Below are 20,841 nucleotides of genomic sequence, written 5' to 3' on the forward strand. Positions count from 1 at the left end.
CAGGAATGCTTTCCTCTGTAGGTGTCACACTTCAACTGAGCACTTTCATTAGTAGTGGGATATTTCTTCAACAGCACTCAGGGTTTCACAGGCATGTCCTTAACATCTGAGAAGAAACTGTAGTGTGGACTGCAAATGCCTCCTACAAAAGTGATACTGGGAAGAAGTTGCTGCAACAAAGCCAAACACTACAGACACAAAGCAGTGGTGTTGCAGACATTCATGCAAGTTTAATTTCTTCTGTGTCTATGATGGTATCAGTCTTTAGTTACATGTCAGTCTTACAGTTTTCTCCCATTTTCTGCTGATGTTTTTTTGCAGCCAAAGTATATCTGGCTAAAGCTCTGACTAAAACATCTTGAGATAATGACACTTGAGCATAATTTCTTGTATGCCCAGGTTCAGCTCCAATCACCATTTTGTAAGTATATACAATAACAGCACACTGCCTTTGCTAAAATGGTGTGATCTAAACAGGTAAAGATGAGAAAACCCCATAGAAAGTTCAGAAAGGACAGGGAATTAAAAAGGCAGGAAAAGACATGGTAACAGTGGAAAGATTGAATTTCATGAACACGCAGCAGTCTCAGCATGCACATTGCCTGGCCAAGGTAAACCACACAATAAGTTACTGTACAAACAGACAATCATGAAGTGTGTGATCCTTTAATCTTGAGGTGGCATCCCTGTAGTTCTGTTCTAATTACCTTGTTATGGATGGAAGGAGCTGATGTGGTTCCAGTTCCTGAAGAGGGATGGCAGCTTCTAATTGTTGGAAAACAGATTAAGACTCTTCCATGATTTCACAGGCATGCCTAAAATCCAGCTGTCAGGCTTATTTCTATTTAGCTATGGTTTGGAAGGTGTTTAAGGGGAACAGCAGTTTAATGGAGCATCTGGATCTCATTGCAGGCGTGCTTTTTGGTTTTGTGTTTCTTAATTTATTATTACACTTTCCAGCTGGGCTCATGGAGGCACAAAGGAGACAAGACATGGCCCCAAGTCACAAAGCAAATTTGTATTCCAACTTAAACTTTAAAGTTTCCTTTTGTCTTTTACTTAAAATATTAGATGTTAGAGCTTCCAACACTCCTTGATGGTATTTTTACTTGAAGTTTAACTTATGATTAATGTATTAACATTCCTTGTTTCAAAAACAATTTTAAAAGATATTATAGAAGGCTTTATTTTTTTTCAGCTTTCTTTTGGTCCACTGCTGCTGTTTTGTAGGAATAGTTGTTTATCTGTCTTTTTATTCAGGAGAATTTCAGGGGTGTGTTTGTGATTCGAGGACTCCTGGAGCTACTCTGTAAAATGTGCTATATGGCATGGGTAATCAATACTCGAATCTTAATATGGATAAAGAAATAGCAGAACATGCTGGCTATTGCCTGCATTATGTTGTTTATCCTGCTTATGAGTCTTCCTGCAGGCTGTTCATCCTCTCACTATCCATTTCCCAGTTATTTCTGACAAACTTTTGCTTTGAAAAAAAAAGGCAAAGGGCTGCAGTCACATCCATGTTCTGATCGTTGCCTGCTGTATTCCTCCCTCACAGGACCCAAGTTTGTTGTCCTCCCACTCTGTTAAACTGTGCCAAAATACAGAATGTAATTGAGAAATAATGTATTAGTGCTCTTGTGAGGAAATAAGGAAATCCAAAAGGAAATTCCACTTGTAAGTGTCTTCAATTCTGTTAAGGCAAACTGTGTATTTGGTTGTCTGCTTGAAGGGGAAAACTGAAGTCCAGCCACTTAAGTTAAAGGTGTGTGTGACATTGGCTGTGCTGGTTGTTTGCTACTTAGGTAAATTCTTGCCATTTCTGATATCTGTCCTTGGAACTGCTGTGTAATGCAGCTAAATCATTTCCATGGGTGTGAAGTGGAAAGACAAGAAATTTGTCCCAGGGCTTAATCTGAGTGGGATGCACAATTTTACAAGAGATTAGAGAAGGCTCTTGAGACAGTAAATAGAAATACGCCCAGAAGCAGCCATTTGGGTGTCAGGTCTTTAGATTTGTATTCATGCTTACAGATCTTATTACTGCTGGTGAGCTGGAAATATCTATACCAGCTCCACTCTTCCCTAACGTGCTGCTGATCACAGCTGTATAAAGCCACTGAGTGAAAAACCAGCAAGTGCTTGTCGAACCTCAAACACTGACCCAATTTCTTCTTGTTCATGATCCATGCAGAAAAAGGCAGGGGTTATTCCAATTACTTTTTATCACATCAATGAAATGAGATCATTTCTCTGAGTTTTGTGGAACAAGATGTTATCTAATGCAAATTACAGCAGCTACATGGATATTTTCTCAGAAGAGCTGTTCTTCCAGCTGGAACTGTTGGAATACTTTCTGCACCCTTTCCTCCTGCCTCACCCTTGAACTGCTCCTGGGGTCAAGTAATGTGGAGGTGAAGCAAAAAACCTACAGAAGCACAAAGGAGAATCATGAGAGCTGTGGTTTTTATCCACTGAATTGGTGACAAACCCTGAAAGATGGATGGGACCTAATTGTAACAGTGATCCTGATGGTTCCTTCTCAAATTTCTGCATTTATTCCTGCAGCTCTGAGTATTGCAGTACAATGCCTTGTCATTGTGTATCTTTGCTCTGTTCACTAAAATTCTCCTGCCCTCACCACATATTCACATGTTTCTCACTCGCCTGGCAATACTTAGGGCATTGTCAGGATCTGAAACTCTCCACATCATTGGGCATCCATCAGTAAATGCACAAGCTCTCACTTTGGAGAACTCCTTGGATGCTGTTGGGATGGATGGGAGCAATTCTGGCTGTGTCAGCCAAAAAGGCAGCAGACAAATGCAGAGAGAAGAGCATGCTAACAAGTTCTGGAAAGCTGCAGGCTGCCCAATGAGAGCATGCAGATCATGGTGCTTTAAAAAGTACTGGAATTTGTTACTTTATTCTAATTTCCTGTGTTTTGAAGGTTTTTTGAAACTGTGATGGCACTGGAGACAGTAGTGATGATAAGCTGGAGAGAAGCATAACTTGTGTGCAGTCCTCAATCTCAGAAAATTTTGAAACCTGAATCATTTTCTTCTGGGAAAACTTTTAGTGCCAATTATGTTCCAAAAGAATTTCCGAGGCAGCCTGCCCATCCAATTTCTCTCTTTTCCAGCTTATAAAATAGCAAGCTGATAGCATGTATCTATCCTTTTGACCCTGTGGAGCATAAGGCAACTGAAAAGTCACTGGGCTGCCCCTGGAAGCTGGGTTATGGATGCTGGCCAAAAGCGTGGAAGCTGTAATTGGTATGGAAGATTTTTCTTCTCTTAATCACGCCTTCATATTTGAACTCTTTCCAGTCTTCCCAAAGAACAAGTCATTAGCCACTCCTTTGGAAGCAGAAAGGCTTGAGGCAGCATAGTTTGAGATTTGTGTGACCTTTTAGCTCTGCGTTCCTCTGAGCACAGGATTACTTTTGCTCTGTGCAATTTGGATTATGTAGGGATTCAAACATCTGAGAGAGTGAGGGCAATGATAATTTTTGGGTCAATGAATGAGACTTTTGGGGAACCTCTCTCTATTGGCTGGTATGTTTTTCAGGAAGTTTGGTGTTATCAGAGTAGTTGCTGAAGCTACTTGCATGAAAATCTGAGGGGTTTGAATAGGATGTGAAAGTCTGAAAATTCCTTCTGCTAAGGACAGGTCTTACCCTGTGATGTGTGTTGAAGGCAGAAAATATTTCACGGCCTGTTCACAGCAAAAATCCGTGAGAAAAAATCAGTATGCAAAAGGAGGGAGTTAAATTATCAAAAAACATGAAGAAATGGGTTATAGTTATGTGATTTGACTGTCCAAAAGAAAGAGAACACTGCTTTCCCTAGGCCCAAAAAGAGTTTGCAGGACTGACCCCTGAGAGAGGCTGACCCAATATGTATGGAAACAAGAGATTCCTGAAGGAGCTGTCTCTGCCAGAAGAGCTGCTGCAGAGATGTTCCTCTTAAATGAAATAACACCATTCCTGCAGGAATTAAAGTCTGACTAAAATCACCAACGTTATGGAAAATACTCCAAAACCTACACTGTGCTGTTCTGAATGCAGTTGCTCCAAAATACGCTGAAGAACCAAATGCTGTAACTTAAAGGCAATAATACCATTTCAGTAGGCATATAACATCTGCCAGTGTATGGAAACAAAGTCAGGACAGCTGATTTAATTCACAGAAAATACAGAATTTGGTTAGTATCCTTCAGTGATTGGTTGTCTTACTGATGGCAGGATTTGTTTGATAATAGCCAACTGTAAATTAAATATCATTTGTACCATGTAACCCCGGGTTACTGTGATTCCCACCCTCCCCCTGGCTGGGGGAATTTGGGTTTGATTCTGAGTAACTGAGACAGAAGTACCAAAGTACAGTAAATCCAACATAATACTTTCTTACCCCAAAATACACATTCCAAAACACTGGAAGAACACAGCATTTTTTCTGTATTATTTACTCAAAAAACAGATGAAAAATAATACAGTTCAGGAAGCTTATGTGTGATTAAAGGAATGTACTGTGCATACATCTTAAGATGCAACATACATATAGTTCCAATTGTATTAGTGCATGGAGTCAGAGAAGAGATTTCTAAAGGCAAAGCAGGAGTTAATCCCAGAAATTGAGAGGGAGACAGTCTCAAAATTAGCTTTACTGGGATTTTATTTCTACTTTGCACGAAGGCTGTAGCATGTTGGAATCTCATATGTGTTCATGCAATATTTGTCTTTTAAACATGACTAACATTCTGAGAAAAAGGTTTAATATTAAGTTGGAGCCTAAAGAGCCACTGGGAACTTAGGGATCCAAGTCCATGGTGTACAATCTGTCCTGGAGCCAGGATTACTTTTTTCCTACATGTAGGTGAGGAGACCGAGGCTTGAGCAGAGCTGGCTGTTAGGGGGATGCTTTTGGTGACAAAGTGACACTGTCCCTCCTGGAGCTGCCAGGCTGTGCTGATGTCACCTGCTCTGAATTGCCTCTCTCCTCTACTTTCTCAGCAGTTTGGAGGGGTCACTGCCATGCCAGGCATCTGTGTAGCTGCTGGGGTGCACGACTTCTTTTGAATTGTCTGCCTCCAGCTTGCATTATCAGGTTACTTTTCTTTCAGGGGCCTGCAGAAGAGAACAGGCCTCTGCCCAGTGCCAATTATAAGTGCAAAGAAAAGCCTTTTTGTTTGGGTTTGCCTTTGATGTGTGTCGAGAGGAAGCGTGCAAACCACACTGCTGGGTTAGCTGACCTCTCCGCGGTGAGTTCCAGTTGCATTTACTTTTCAAATAGCTATAAAAAGTGAAGGCTTTTCAAAGCTGTAACTCCCAAATTGTTCCCAGCACAAACCCCAAACAGCTGCACTTTGTGCTGGGAAATGCCTTTAAGGCTGAAGGAGGGAGCCTTCCCTGCAGGCCATGTGGATGTTTTACAGCTGTACGTGTGGCCTTGAGGTTAAAGTGACTTCCTTGGAGATCCCATCCATAGATGTGCTGGCCAGGCAGCTTTGTGGTTATGAAGGATGACCTTGGCCTGTTGTCCTGAATGCTGCTGATGGGAGATCTGCACATCCTCACCTTCCAGGGGTGCCTTTCAGCACCCTCACCTCTCTTGGCACACACTCCCTGCATTTGGGGCCCTCCTAATCCGTAGGGACGGGTCTGAGGACGGGAAGCAGCACATCCCTGCCAGCCCGAGGTGCTGAGTGCTCCCATTAACTCTGTGGGGAAGCACAGGAGTCCTGGGCTGAGACTGCTGACACCAGGGCCTTGTTTCTGCTCACTCAAGCAGGGTTTATTTTATATACCCTGAACTTTCTGGAAAGCAGCTCTGGAAAACCCAACTCCAATGTCTGCTTTACAATTATCTGACAACTAATGTAATAAAATCTCTGCAATAAACAGGCTGAATTCATGTAGCTCATGTTCTTCAGAGCCTTGTCTGGAGGCTTTGGAGTTCTTAATGTGCAGAACTTTGCAGATGCTGCATTGATCCACTAAGCACTGCTCTAATATTGTTTAAAAGTAATTGCCCATACCATGCTGTTTCTGCTTTGCTATTTCTGAACTATGCAAAATTCAGGAAGCTGCCTCTTGCACATGATTATAAATTGCTGGCTGGGGTGAGATACCTAACAGGCAGCTAAAATATAATAGAACATTAAATGCATTTTCATATTGTGCACATTCTCTTTACGTATTATTCACAAGGGACTCTGAATTTGCTTCACAATAATAACCATGAAAGGACTTTTTTTTTCTCAGTAATGAACAGATATAGCAGAAGGGTTTTGGCGTGTAGTTCTTCCCTCAGAGAATTTTGCTTGAAAAGAGTATGAAGAAAATCTCAATAAAATATTAAGATTTGACCTATTGCTGATTATGTTCGAAAAGCACAGGAAAGAGTCATGGGAGGAATGTAATAGGAGGGATAAGGAAAATAGGATGCCAAGTGTATCCCTTAAAAATTAAAATTTTCTGCTTCATTATTAAGAAGAACAGCAGGTTTTATTAGTGGCATATAAACAGCACTGAAACCTGGAAGTGACAACTACCAGCAGCCCACGGCTTGTTAAGTCCATGATAGAAGGTTATAATTCATGTGCCATCTGGAAATTTTGTTGGGGGCTGCTCTCAACATGAGCTCATCATTTGGTACAAAATATTCTCCTGCAGGAACATGTCTCAAAGAACAGCAAGAGAACTGAGGGGCAACAATTTTCAGGATAAGACTCGATAAATTCTGTAAAGAAAAGAGATGACTTTATTTTCACCTTTGACTTATTGATATTACTCTGAATTCACTTAGATCCTGAAGTCTGAGTGCTCTCTTGTTTCTTCCTGACTGGGACTGGTGATCTATTTATATCCTGCCGTGTGCCACAGACAGAAAGTCCTGCCACAGACTTTACCTACAAAACTCATTCTGGATACCTGGCAGGAAACTGAAAATGGTAGAAAAACATAAAAATGAAATATTAAAGATAGCTTGATGGAATCTACCAGCTCGTCTGGCAGCATAAGAAAAAATGGGAAAGCTTGTTATATTTAGGCTAATAAATTAGAAGACAGGTGATGTGTCATACGTATTACATAACAGAAGGTAAATGCTATGAGAAGAGATTATTTAAGTGATAACATTGGCACATGAAAAACTTCCTGTGACTAAAAGCCGCTTTAGATTTTAAGTAGGAGAGGTCATTAATTTTTAACACAGGGAAAGCCCAGAGCCTTGCAGAAATTTAGCCTCAGGAATTGTCTGAAGCAAATCAGTTTAGTTTAGCATTTAACAGAGAGAAAATGCATGTACAAGTGGCAGTGCAGTCAAACTTTCAAGAGGACTTCCAAGCAAAACTGAAATCACAGATGATGATCTAAGTTTGTTAAACACAGCACATTCCTTACAGAAATGTTAAGGGAAGTCATGGACCCGAAGTAATCCGATGTGGATATCAATTATGTGAGCAGTCTGTAATTAAACCCAGACTTTTCTGATAGCTGTGGCTGTCTCCACATTGTTTCAAAGTGTTTGACCTTGAATAATATTTGCTGAACTGGATGTCTATGGCCACAATATCACACAACATATTTTGGAGTTGTGGAAAGATGAGCTCACCAAGGGCACACACAACCCACAGCCTGATCCACGGACAGTGACTGATGTCAGCCCAGAAAACAATCTGATTTTCATACATCCTGAAAATGCTCTCTGCTTGCATGGGCATTCAGAGATGTTTTTGACAAAGTAAGTCATCAGTTTTCCTGCTCTCACCAGTCACCTTTAAAGTGGCACTTCCCAAAAATGTGTTCTCCTCTGAGATTCACACCATTAGTCATGTTGTTAATTCAGTCAGGCTTCCCAAACCTGGCCTGTGTCTCCTATCAGCTTCTTCTTTGTGCATCCTTTTCTTTGAATTATTGGTGATCCAACTCTGTATTACAGTAATTCTGTGTACACGCAGTGTATTCTATACTAACAAAGACATTTGTTTATTGTGCTAAAGACCCTCAGGAATAATCTTTAATTTTTAAAAATTGCTGCATTAAAATTGTTGTTGCCACTGAAAACACTGAGACTCTCCCAACAGGCCATAAAATGAGATTTAGGTGCTATAGGATCCTTCCCTTAGCATGGGAAAAAATAAAAGAAGCCTTAACTAGTTTCAGCCCAGTTCAAAATGAGACTCACTCCAGCACCATCTCCATAGTGCTGTTTTTAGAATAAAAAGCTGTGAAAATCAGAGCTGGAGACCTCAAAGCCAGTGAAGCCATTCTTGAAGATTTAATCATTGCATATATTTGGAACACTGACATTTTTAGTCTTATGAGTATTGTGAGAATCACAACTTTAGTCATGCCTAAATGCAAACCTTATAGAAATATTCCTTACAAACTTAAAAGTCATGAAGCAAATTGATTTAGAGTTGGGAAAACATAATTCTGTTTGGGATTCTCTTTGGTTTTCTTTTTAAAAATATAGTCATCTCAGAAACAAGTTTTCCCTTTTGATTTGTCAATAAAATGGAAAAATTTCTTAAAAATACTATGCTGCTAAAAATACTGTTCTAATATTTTAATCCTCCTTATTTTCTGATATATTCTGTTTTCTATGAAGCACAGTCTGCACAAAGAAATTCAGCTGCAGAAACCATTGTTTGAAGTGGGAAGCTGAGACCTTCTGACAAATTGCAAATAGCTAACTTGAAAAAGTGTTCCCTGTTATCTTCCTCTGAATGAAAAAGAACACGTCTCTTCTGACATGTGTTCTTGCTATCTGCTGATCTCAGCATTTAAGAATGTTTGGGGATAGGACAGGACTGTATTAAGGGAACTTGGATGAGTAAATCCTCTTGTGGCTCTTTAGGAAGTTATAATCTGCAAAAGGACTTCACTTGAAGGAATCTCTTCTACTTAGAAGGCAAAAAGGGAAAATTAAAACTCCCTATTGCACTCAGCTTGCTATCTGATTTTTCCCCTCATGTGTAGCCAGATTTTTCTGAGGGAAAAACTTTAATGATAATTGCTTTTTTCCATAGCAGAGCAAGGATTTTTTGAACAGATGCTGACTGATTCCGTTCTGTGCAATTGGACTGGCGGCTCTCAGAGTGCTTGTTCAGGGCTGCCAAGTTATGAAATGTTTGAGGTACAAGCAGAGTGTGAATAAAGCTTTTATTGCTTTGAACAAGACATCTCGGCTCAAAATTCCCTTGCTTACATTTGTGTGGATATTAATGACCTGTTAGTTAAATGTGGATATAAAAATGTCAGATGGACTAAAACAGATCAAATCATATTTCTTCTTAGTTTTGCCCTTTAAATGTTTTATGGTTACTATCACTGGGCTCCCCTCCTCTTCTCATGTTTTGTGTTTACAGGCTGTTACATGGTCACCTTTTTAAATACACATACAGCCACAAATCAGCAGCTGCTTTTATTGTCATTTATACCAATAGAGTTGTTGTCTCTGCTTTCACAGATGAGGGAATAATTTCTAAATGGGATAAATGAAGAACTCCTTATATTCTTCTTTATATTTGAGATGATATCTCTGGGAAATAGCAGGTTTCCCAGGTTCTAAAAACTTTCACATATGCTAGGAGAAGCTTCAATCAGGCCTCTTAAAATCTGTCTCAAATCTTTAAATACTATTGTTGTTGTATTTTCAAATTCTACATTATACTTTTATGTTTGCCAGTCTTTTTTTTCCTAAAGAAATTTTTATCATTTGATCTGATTATTATTAAAAAATTAGTGATATGAGCAGTTTTAAAATTTTCCTGTATTTTTTTTCTCTTCTCTCAATGTGGTTTTGTAAGTGAAGACAAGTAGGAAAGGCAAACATAGAAGAATTTTTTGTTTCAGAAAGGAAATTGATGTGTTCAAATACATTGAAAGAGAAAATGCAGTTTCACTATTTTATATAAAATGAATGTATCCTTTTCAACCAGACCTAGCTACTAATACTTATTCATGATATTACTTAAGTAATTACACAGCATTTCAGTAATGATAACTAATGCTAGAAATTGCACAGTGAATTCAAAGGTTGCTCCCTTTCTGGTGCTGCAGCACAGCCTGATCTGGACAAGATCCTAGGCAGCAATGCTGAACAAGTTCCCTGTTACAACAGCATTGTATTTGGCTCTTCTTGTCACTACAGATTCCAAATTCTGTAAAATTCTCCCATGTTTCTGAAACTTCTCATAATATCATTGTGTGATACTCTGATGGTGCAAGAGTTGTGTCAGCACCCTGTGAGTCAACATCTGGAAACCATTAATGCTTTGTGGGGCACAGGATGGCACCGACACCACTAATGCATCTGGCAAGAGCAAAACCTCTCTGTTGTGCCCTGGTAGGGTGGGTGGCTGCCAGGGGAAGGCTGGGAATCTCTCAGGACCCTTCACACAGACTCCTGGCTCATATACAATGGCTGAACCTACAGTATGACCAGGAACCCAAATGCTCCATGTGAAAAAGAGCATATAGAGGAGGCAATAGAGGAAAAAGTGGAATATTGCTCTCCTGGTTTTTGTTAGTTACAATCTGCTAGTGACAGTCCAGTCTGTAAAAAGTGACAGCTACATCTGTGTGGATAAATTTCCCATCTGAAACAGATCTGAAAACAAATATTTTGAAGTTAATTGGATGTCTTGCAGAGCATTAGATTTATTCATGTGCACAGTGGCTCTGTGGCACACAGCAGCAATCACAGGTAGGATGTCTTGTTACATGTGACATGAATGATATAAGAATATTTTTCCATGCTGACATGGTTCATCTGCTCAAACTTAGCTCATTTACCAAGGCATCCTCATTTTTTCATCTTTCCTTTATTCTCTTGTAGTGGTAGCATCAATTAATTATTCGGCTCCATTTCAAATATTTTAAATGCACATCTTGTGTAGGGCATAATGTAGGACAATTTATGCAAGACCAATTGTGTCTGATTATTACATATTTTCCACAGAATCTAGAAAAGCTCACTAAAAGTCAAGAACTGTAGCTTTTCATTACTACTTTTTTCTGGACACCTTCTTTGTTTATTAATATCATAACTTGCAGCCCTTATCAAGCGCCTTTGACTCTCCTGGTTCTGCCAAGAGCTGGGACTTTCAGGCTGGAGAAAAGCGAAGAAGACGCAAGTAGAAGTGATGCTTCTTTTTAATTTTGGGGTTTTTTTCCCCCAGAATGCCTGCAGCTATGATTTTCCACTCAGTGAAGATTTTTGCCCCAAAGGAATGAAGAGTAGGCAGATGCTCAGAGAACAAGTGATATGGAGCTAGGAAGATATTAAGACCTGCAGCTCATGACGAGCTAAAATCTTTTGCAAACAGAATTACAATTAGCTGTGTTCTGATGGGATTTCTGAGGACTTAGAGAATTCTTGATGGGTCAGAGAGAGAATTTAAACTTCTAATATGCCTTGTAGTGTCAGCTATGCAGAGGCAATAGAAAACATTTGTCAAAACAGATGGCAGGTTTAGCCCACCGCCACTGAATACAAATGGGAAGTTCAAGGTCCAGTTAGTGGCTGCTGAGCCAAGAAACATTTGGAAACTTAGTTTAGCATTGAATAGACCCCAAAGAATACAGTGTTACAATTCCAGGACGCCGTGGCTATGGCCAAACTCGGAAGACTGTGAGCAGCTTATGCTTCCAGCCGGAGCGAAGAACTGCTGAGGTGCACAAAAACTGAGATGTAGCAGCTAACATGGCTTTCAGGATTTTTGAGAAGACATGTTTGACAACTGCTTCAGCCCAGCAGAACATTTCTTTGCCCAGTGCTTCCTGACATTTTACTGCCACTCAATTGCTTTTCCTACACTAAAATAAATACTATCTGAAAAGCAATCATGTGCATAAAATATACAAGGAGATGAAATGTGAAAATCTCTGTTTTTTCTATTAAATCATACTGGCATTTGCACTGAAGTAAGTTTCACAGAATTTCTAGGTAGATTATGGAAACTGTGATCTGTGGAGCCGAAAGGTTTTAATTGCCAGTGGGGTAACTACTGAAAGCAAAACAAAGTCACAGAGATGTCTTACGTGCATCCAGTGAAACAAATACTGGGGTAATCTGTGCTGATTAATAATGGAAAAGGTTCTTGCTGTGATTGAAACAATTTACTGTTAAATGAGCAGAGGTTACTTGCCTGAGTTTGGAATAAGAACGTAGAGAAGGATCCTTCAAAGTGTTTGTAATAGTGATCAGTGCTTTATACAGATCCTAATCGAGATCCTAATAATGCAATCATACAATAGGCTAGAAAGTAGATTTTTCCTATGGAATGGGTACTCAGTGCAGTTCAGTAAATGCAAGTTGAACTGCACCATGTCTGTTTCTACCTCTGCATCCCTTGTCCATACATCAGGAATTAAGCACCAAAGCCCAGAATTGTAGCACTGTTGAAAACATGACTGACCTGTCAGTCTTGCACACAAGTCCCTGTCACCAGGTTCAGAATGTTTCTTCCTGGTTGGGTCTGGCTGGGTTCCCTTCTTCTTTCTTCACACTGAGGGGAATGTACAACAGCAACTTAAAATCAAGAGCAAGGGCTAAAAGATAACTTTTGTGGCTGATAATTGTCAGACTACCCATATTTGTTTTCCATAGTTTCACAGGAATGGCTTCCTAAGGATTAGGTAAGGCTGCCTGACTAGTTAACTTTTTTTTTCCTTCTAGAATTTCATGAACCTATGGAATGGATGTCATGAGTGAAAGCCAAGTTGCTGTTAGCTATATCTTAAGGTAAGCTGTTAAACACCCAGTGTTATTGCCTTTTGTGTTTATTTGGAGTTGTAAAGAAGCATTGATGTGCATTATACCCTGAGTAACTTGCAAGTGAGTATGGAACAATGGCAGGTCCTTAATTTCTACACCAGTAGTTTCAGACTGGACCTAGAGACCAAATCTGATAATTAAAATCCAGGTAATCTTATAAAGATGTGCAATTCTTCCTCTTCAAAACCCTTGTGTTTTTCATGCGACGAGTTTGGCCAATATGCCACCATTGCTTCCTGCAAAGCAGAACTGAGAGATCTGTGAAGAAAGCTGTTAAGTGTTCCCTTAGGATTTAGGCCCTGATGATCAGCACAGCAGCAACAGGCAGATGTTAACACACCTCAGTTGGCAGGAAAATTCAATTTTTAAATGACTGTGTGTTCCATAAGAACTGTGGCAGATGTACAGTGAAGCCCACAGAGCTGTGGGAGCTCATCACTAATGCTGAGGGTCTTGGATCTTCCTGACAGATAACAGCTTGCTGTAGCATCTGTCTCCAGAGGATTGCTGTTATTTGGAAGCAGCACGTTTCAGTGCCTGTTTTCTTGACAATACCTGGGATTAATTTAGTCTACTGTTGTCTAAAAATCCCTGTGGACAAGGATCTATCTTGAAGGAAATGGCTTCCGAGACCCAAATTGAGTGATGAAGAATTGTGGTTGCCGAACTTGTTTACATAGATGGGCTTTTTAGCTGAGACTTTCACTGTGAGGTTTGACACTAAAAAAGTAATTCCTGGATTGGAGCACTGGGAAACAGTATAACGGAATAAAAATGGATGTACAGAACTAGAAAACAACTCTTTTAACTATATCCATAATTTCAAATAGAAAAAAAGTCATTAAGTAAATTGCATTTTTGCAAGTCCGGCTAAGGAGCAAGGCATTTCTTGCTCGATTTGTGAATGTGTTCAGCACTGTGCAAACAAAAGAAATGCTCTTTTCCTTTAATACTTCCATAAACCTATGTTCTGCCACTTTAATCTACCAGTGACAATAATGCAGCATTTTATTTCCTGATTTGTTGTGACTATTAAACCTATGAGCTTAGATAATTCTGTTAAAATACAATTAAAATGTAACAACTTGCCTAGTTATCCTCCTAGTCAAATTTGTCCTCATTTGAAAGGGCTCTTTTCTAATTTTGACTCATTAAATTCCATGAGAAAGATCAAAGGTGCCCTCCTGTTCCTTATTATGGAGGATCAATGGGTCAGATACTTCAAGGTTTGATAAAATCTCTCAGTGAATTCAGCTGCATGCAGTAATTATTATATTATTAGGCCATTTTACCCGAAGAGTTAAACTCCCAGTCCTTTTGTAAACAGCATCAGTATGTGCTAAACAAGTACCTCTTTCCTGAGGAACATGGTTCTGTTCTTGTTTCACATTTGAAAATGTACCATGTCCTTTTCAGTTGCTAAGCTGTGTGATTTACGAACTGCTCTCGATGGATTGTATTGGCATCCCATCAGGACTGCATTCTAGCCTCCCTCCCTAAAATACAGGCAGTTCTAAGAAAGCAGCACTATTCTTGTGAAAACAGCATTTATGTATTTCTCTTGCATGTTTATCCTCAGCATCATCTTACTGGGAACATGCTTAACCTGCCAAAAGCTCTTCTGAACTCTGACTGCAAACCATTCCAAAGTCCAAATTTCTCATGCAAATGCCGTATGACCTCAGGTAGGTAGAGAACTCCAGGTTCTCTGAGCACGTTTTCTGCAACCAACTTCACAGTTTTCTGAGCCTTTTGGCTGCTGCATATTCAAAGCACTGTTTACTCATTGCCCTTATCATCTAGTCAGACTGCATAGCTTTGACCCAGGCAGTTTGCTTTCAGTCTTACCTCAGGATTCACAACCTCATCGTGCTGAGAAGTCTGACCCAGGTGCCTTATCCTGGAAACCTGAGGCTTTTTATTTGTTTGATTAACTCCCATGGCTTGCAGGCGATCCAGCTTTTGTTCAGCCGCTCTTCTGAAGGCTGGTGCATGGCTCTGCACGGCTTGGGCTTTCCTTAATCAACATATGGACTATAATATATTGGTTGTTTTGAGTCTGATGTCATGGGAAAAGTGTTGCTTCAGTCAGTATGGAAACTTGCCCAGATACCTTCGCGTTGTTTCTTCCTTGACTGTAGTATCTGCTTGAAACTTTTCACTTGCCTTCTAATGGTTATTCCTGCTCATCCACAGGCTGTTTCCAGTCCAAATATAGTGCTACTTGATTGAAAAAATCCAAGAAGCAGTTCTCTTTTTGGCATATGTTTAACAATCCCAGCTAAATCCCTTCTGAAATGCCATAGTCCGGTTTGTCATAGAAGGTCACAGGCTTGCTGGGGCTGTCCCTCCGGACATTTCAGAGACTCCTGTGTCTGCACAGCTACAGAAACTCAGCTGAAATCTGGAATGTTTTTCAAACCCTTTCTTCCCCTCCCTCTGAAGTGGCTGTGAGGAAGCAGTGACCGAGGGTATCCTTGTGAAACTCCTATTGACCCTCAATATGGAATGTGCAGCCAGTTCAGGGCTGCGTCGGGGTCCTGTGTTTGGGGTTCGTTTTTTGTACCGAGGGAGCCTTTCAGATGGTGTTTGGGAATGACTTTAAAAGAACAGCTAAAGTAATTTTATTTGCTTGTCTGCATAACTAAAGGATATTAGTCAGGGCAAACTAATGTAACTCCAGTGATATTAATAGAGCTGAGTTAGAACAACTGGAGAATAAGCCCTTAAGTTCTAGGGAAATTATTATTGTGCAGGCTGAGTTTCAAAGGCTCTAATGCTGTCTAATAATGTTAGGAGTCTCTAATATCCAACTAATTCCTAATTAGCTTTTCCTTCCCTGTTATGCTTTTTTGTTTATGTCAGAGTTTTGCTGTAAGAAAACAAAAACTCTGTTCAAGATAAACCTGCCCTGAGCTGTGCCTACCGTCTTGTAGTACCTGTCCAGGACAAGAGGCTCAGCAGGCTCAGGGCTTGCACACTCCTGTTGAAACACTCAGGAAAGCAAAATGTGGTTCTCCTTTGTAAATACCAACCAGGATTTTCTGTAACTTCTGACATGGGTGATTAGGAATGGAATTTCCTAGGGACAAAGATACCATTCTCACTTGGGTGTTGTCTCACTGCCAGATTTAAAGCTCCTCTTATAAATCGCCGTGGCTCTTCAGAAAACAGATGAAAAATATGAATGTTGGTGAAGCCACCCCACACTAAGTCTGTTCCAAAAATGACTGAACTATTTTCTACCAAACTTAATTAAAAAAATTAATTACCAAGTCAAAGAAGAAGAAATTTCAACCTGGATATTGAAGTTTGGGTTTATAACTTTTCACATGTTATGGAGCTAGGGCTTTCTCCATGCCATCTGATTAACCACTCCAATTTTTGTCTGCATTAGAAACTTTATACAAAAAATGTAAGGAACAACAAGTATGGAGATCTTTGGTTGGTTTTATCTGGATTTGAAGGATCTTCTGAATACTATCAAAACAGTGAAAAGGGTCCAAGATCCCAGCTTTTCTCAGGCAGTACTCATCAGAGAGGGCAAATGTGGAACTCCACCAAAATAAAGAAATGCTTAAATTATTAAAATAATGCATATTCTATTATCTCTATTATCTAAGGCATAGATAATAGAACTCTGGCACTTTGGATTTGTGCTGTGTGGGGAAGCAGATTAGAAAACAAATAGAGAGACCTTGTAGAGGTCAGTCTGTCCTGGACGCTCTTAAACTGCAATGCAGAAGATGGCAAAATGAGTCCATCTGCAAACAGGCTGGAAATAAACAACTACTTAAATGCAATTTTCCTTTTATCCCGGAGCTAGGACAGTGCTTTTTGTTACCTTGTCTAACCTATTGCATTTCCAGGCTATCTATCAACACAGTTTCAGCTCTCCCCTTGCATAATATGATGAGAGAGAATCCAGGAGCCAGGCAGAGAATGTGCAGACCACTGTGACACCTTTGCAACATTAAACGGCTTTGGCCCCTGGAAAGACCTCTTGGCAGTGACAAATGTGCACGTATTCTGATACTTGATGTCCTGAGATTTCTTCTTAGTTACTGTTCTCTATGAAAACAATGTTTTTAAAATAGTGGAGATGATATCCAGGATATTTTTGCTATTTATAATTCCCATTGTTGCAGCTCTCTGGGGATGATTAGGTCGGATGACTTCAGTGGTGTGATAGCTATTGATATAAATAACTTTCCAGAAGATTTCCTTGTGACTTCAGAACAAATTAACCAGCAAGAAAAACATTTCTGAAGGAGTTTAGTTACCTAGCCATTTTCTGAAAACTACACTAGGCACTGCTCTGCATGCAGAAGAGATAAAATCCTTTAAAAGCTAATCTTTGAGTGCTTAGGATTTTCATTTAAAAAATCAATTACCAAACACCTTGGTCCCATTTTCAGGAGTCTTGGGCTCCTCGGTCTCTCAAGTATTTCTGACTATTGTGTTTTCTGAGAAATTTAGAGAAAAGGAAGAAATGCTGACCTAGATGAAAGCAAAAATAAGCTGTATTCATCAGTGATCAGACACAGGGTATAATTCAGTGAGTTGCTAGGGAAATCTGGCCCAGGGACAGGTAATTATCCAAAACTCTCTGCTTGAAGCATACCTAAAGGTTTGCTGTTGGAAAAGGTCTTTCCTTTGAGATTTCCAGTGTTTCCTCGTTTCAGGCAGGAAAGGAATAGTGGAATAAGTGCTTCTCACTCTATTTTTGTACTTCTGATCCCTGAAGAAGAAAGGTAGACACATGGTGTGTGCTGAAAAAAAATTAACAAAGTTCTAGTTGCTCTTTCATATGAGTCTGTTTCTTTCCATGTTTTGCTTGCAATTTTAAATCATGTTTTTGTGGACTAGTGATAACAAAGAACCAAATATTTCAGGTCCAAATAGTGAAAGGTGAACCTGGTTATCATTCTTTCCCTTTCTGAGTTCATGCACCCAAATGCTCCAACTTTGTGTGCCAGTGCATGTGTGTGTGTACAAATACAATTGGATAACCTCCTTAGCTTACCTGTGAAAAATGGAATTCTTGCACCTATTTGGTAATTGATTGAGAGATCTTGAATGAAGAATCTGCCCCTGCAATTTGATTATTTAATCAGAAGAGACTTCCTTAAGTTAGAAAGAGAAAATGCTGAAATCTTTAGTGGCTCTCACTTGTTACAGTTTTCAGTTATTTAATTTACAACAGAAGCTGCTTCCTGTCCATAACAGGTCTACAGAGGGAATCCTATAAAGATCTGCTTGATTTATTGAAAAGACAGATACTGTATGGATGCAAAGCACTCAAAGTTTTCTTTGAGGTAAGTGCAGCTCTTTCCTTTAGCAGGATGAAGCTATTTTATGCCAATGAAATATGCTATTTTATGTCAATTTTATGCCAATGAAATGCTCAGCATGCCATGGCATGTCATTTGTTCCATGGAATCACAAGTGTTCCTCAGCTCAGCAGTGCTCCATGCACCTAGAAACTTCCCTCTCTGAGTGACAGCCCTGTTTTTCTTGGAGAATATTTGAGAAGTGTTACAGAGCCATCTAAAATTGGAAACCTCCAGAGAAATAGCAAATCCCTTGGTCAAGGAAATATGAATATATTTGAAATTTAGTAAAACCTCAGAGACTTGCTGAAGTCACCTAATCAGTCAGCAGGGCTTCAGAGTGGGAACAAGGCTGGCACCGTGCACTCCCCGGTGCCAAGGGACTACACTCCTTCCCTGTCATGGTAAAATTTATGTGTTGCTTAAGGTAAATTAACTGCAGTGAACCTTTCAGGGAAAAAGAAAATAAAAATGTTTTAAATTCACTTGCATAATGAAAATATAGAGGATTAACGTGTTTGTACAGTGAAATTAGTGCATTGTCGTGCTGAATTGCTCCACAGCCACATGGCTGTAGATGGTGCTGAGCAGTAACAAATGCTCTGGAAAGTGTAGTAAATGCAATTGTAAGATCACATCCAACAATCTACCCACAGGGCAATGTTTCCCTTAATTAGAGACTTTATAATTTGGAATTATAGACTTGCATCTTTTCAAGGCACTTTTCTTATTTCCGGTTTAATCTAGATGACATTGTTAGCCTTGATATAAACTCTGGGAGATGCAATCATATCTGGGGGAAAGGGGGAAGCTTCCCTTTGTGAGACATTATACATGCTAAAAGATAATCCTTGGGCAAACTGATTGTAATACAAGCAGCGCAAAAACGTGAAAGATATCCTGTGTGATATTCCAAAAGGAGCAATTTGATCAAATCTACTTTGCATCTACTGCAAACTGAAAAGTTGCTTTAGTTCTGGCCTAGTTTTCTAACCAGAAGTTCCCCCCTGATGTTTCTTTGGACCCACATAAAGAAGCACATGCCTAAAAAAAGTTTATCAGTATTAATTTTCAGTTCTACTCATTCCAGCAGTAAATGTGTAAGTGCAGCGTTGTTCTGTTCTCTGTTCTTCAGTCTTCACTTCAGTCTGCAGACTTTGGGTGAGTTGGAGCATTCACTGTCCATATAAAACATGGGGCTGAGGCTATTTCAGAGTTTGGTTGGTGCAATGAGCTCGGAAGCTCTGCATTTCCACCCCTCTATAACATGTATTAATATGGGTATCTTTACCAAGGGACAAGGTTCTCATGGGAATATACAATAAACAAGCATGATTCTCCTTTCTCTTTTGTCACAAAATCCTGTACTTAATCTACCCACAGCTATTTTGACTGTTTCTTAAAATATCTTCTCAGTGAAGTCACTGATTAATGCAAATGATTATTATACATTGGGTTTTGTTTAATGAGTTTTTACTTAGATTTCCATGAGATGATTAAGCTCTTAAGCAGATCCTCTGCCAGGACTTGTTACACAAAATTACTTTTGCCCATCACACCAAGTATTGGATGAGGAGATAGTACACTTATTATTCACCTGAGGCCATTAGGTGCTGCTGTGAGCTAAATCTCTCCAGCAGATCCATAAAACCACGAGGAGAGACTTGGCCAGTGGATTATGTTCCCAGTCAAGTGTCATACTTTGGCATATTTGACTAGGATTGGAAGTAAAAGTGGTATTGTTCAAAAGAGATGCTGTCTGAAAATACCAGGGAGAAATTTTGTTGCTGCCTCTGGTATTTTTTCAGCAAGCTGATGAGCTGAGGCACTACCAAGTCAGTTCTTTGCTGCAGAGAACTGGCCCTGAGGAAGCTGCCACCTGGCAGAGTGGGGTGTTCCTGCCTCCTTTCCCCGTGCTGCTGCTGCTCCCTGGTGTGTGGGAGAGGTCATGGTAGAAATCCTGAATTCATGAGCCACGTTAGATTCCATTTTGCTCATGTTTGCTCTAGGTGGACTGTGATAATGACAGGGAAAAGTAATATTAATTTGCTCTCATCTCTATCCTTGGAACTGAGGGAATTTTTTGGTCCTCTATCTGAAATTTCATACATTCTTAGAGATTTTTTCTTTGAAACTATCTCAGTTACTAAAAAAAAAAATCCTACTTTTTGAAGACAAATCAGAAGTTAACCAGTCTCTGCTGCACCACTTGATCTGAATTTACTGCTTCCAAAAGATAAACTCTTCTACTTACTCCTATTCCCTGCAGCAGGAGAGCAATGGATTTGTTCTAATTAAGTTAATTTTCAACACTAAAAGCTAATAAAAATAAATATAGTAGAAAAAAGAACTCCAACAAAATTTCTCTCACTTCCATGTCCTGCCTTGTGACACAGGTTTTGATCAGAGATAACTGTCAAATAAAATAAAACAATAATTTGAAAAGCATCAGTAAATAATCAACCTCTAGGATAAACAAAAAGCTTTGAAAAGATGTTTGAATGGCAAATAGCCACCTTTGCTGATGCATTGGGGTGCTGCCAGGCTTGAATTGCAGATGGTCCCTGGTCCCTGCTTGAAAGCCAATGGAGTTACAGCTTTAGCCACCCCCAGCTGGAGAGCAGGACCGGGCAGGTCTTCTTTGCAGGGCTCTGTCCTCTGCACTGCCTTGGCCATAGGCTGGGAGAAGCAGGGTCACCCTGAGGGAACACAACAGGCAC

General features: G+C 39.8%; 1 protein-coding gene across 3 annotated transcripts in view; it reads right to left on the reverse strand.

The window, feature by feature from the left end:
* Positions 1-15,183, reverse strand: part of PDE5A (phosphodiesterase 5A) — a 105,543-nt gene extending 90,360 nt beyond the window's left edge. For 2 of the 3 annotated variants that reach the window (XM_031061977.1, XM_031061978.1), the window contains exons 1-2: positions 14,637-14,800; positions 12,430-12,519 (exon numbers count right to left, since the gene is read on the reverse strand). The gene's annotated coding sequence lies outside the window, so the exon portion shown is untranslated. Of the gene's footprint in view, positions 1-12,429; positions 12,520-14,636 lie in introns of all 3 variants that reach the window. The other variant, XM_031061979.1, reaches the window with a different exon arrangement.
* Between the last annotated feature and the right edge of the window lie 5,658 nt (positions 15,184-20,841).

Source organism: Geospiza fortis, unplaced genomic scaffold (genome assembly GCF_000277835.1).
Source record: "Geospiza fortis unplaced genomic scaffold, GeoFor_1.0 scaffold636, whole genome shotgun sequence".
Taxonomy (NCBI): Eukaryota; Metazoa; Chordata; class Aves; order Passeriformes; family Thraupidae; genus Geospiza; species Geospiza fortis.